Source organism: Myotis davidii, unplaced genomic scaffold (assembly GCF_000327345.1).
Source record: "Myotis davidii unplaced genomic scaffold, ASM32734v1 scaffold271, whole genome shotgun sequence".
Taxonomy (NCBI): domain Eukaryota; kingdom Metazoa; phylum Chordata; class Mammalia; order Chiroptera; family Vespertilionidae; genus Myotis; species Myotis davidii.
In genome coordinates, this window is record NW_006284839.1 from 2,393,962 (window position 1) to 2,394,820 (window position 859).

At 33.6% G+C, this 859-nt stretch overlaps 1 protein-coding gene across 4 annotated transcripts in view; it reads right to left on the reverse strand.

Annotated features, from left to right (window-relative positions):
• The window catches only part of PCGF5 (polycomb group ring finger 5), a 61,804-nt gene that overhangs the window by 47,635 nt on the left and 13,310 nt on the right, over nucleotides 1–859 (reverse strand). The window lies entirely within an intron of this gene.

Here is an 859-nt window from a genome sequence, read left to right on the forward strand (position 1 = left end):
TCTTGTGGCACATGTTGAAAATTGCTAATCTAATGCACAGTTTCAAAAGCTAAAAGAACCATACATCTCATATAATTCTTCTTTGACATTAATAATGGATGACATCTAGATTAAGAACTATAATTATTTTTCCTTATTGAAAAATAATCATCAAAATGAGCACTATAATCACTTTCACGAATGAGTGACTAGTTTCTGCCAAAATACTGTTTGAAATATATAATATCAGTATACCAGTGATCTCATTTCTAGTATAACCCTAAAAAATTATATCTGTACCCACTGAGACTTTAATATAACTTCTTAAGCCTTTGATTTTTTTCCTATTCTCTTTAAAAAAAGATGAACAATTTATTTAAACTAACAAACAAACACACAAAATAAAACCAAAAGCAGTTCATGTTTCTCCCCTACCTCTGGTAACCACCAATTTATTCTCTGTATCTATCAGCTTAGGGGGAAAAAAAAACCCAAACAAATTTATTTAGATTCCACCTATCAGAGAGATCATATGGTATTTTTCTTCCTCTAACTTATTTCACTTAGCATAATGTTGCTACAAATGGCAAGATTTCATTCTTCCTTATGAGTGAATAATATTCCAGTGTGTGTGTGTGTGTGTGTGTGTGTGTGTGTGTGTGTGTGTAATCACATTTTCTTTATCTATTCATCTACTGATAGACAGGTTGCTTCCATATCTTGGCTTTTTTCCATATCTTGCCTATCTAATCTAATAAAAGACAAACATACAATCGACCATACCTTCGCTACGCTTTAAGCCACGCCCACCAGCCAATCAGAGCAACTATATGCAAATTAACCCAAACAAGATGGCAGCCCGCAGCCAGGGAGCTGGAGC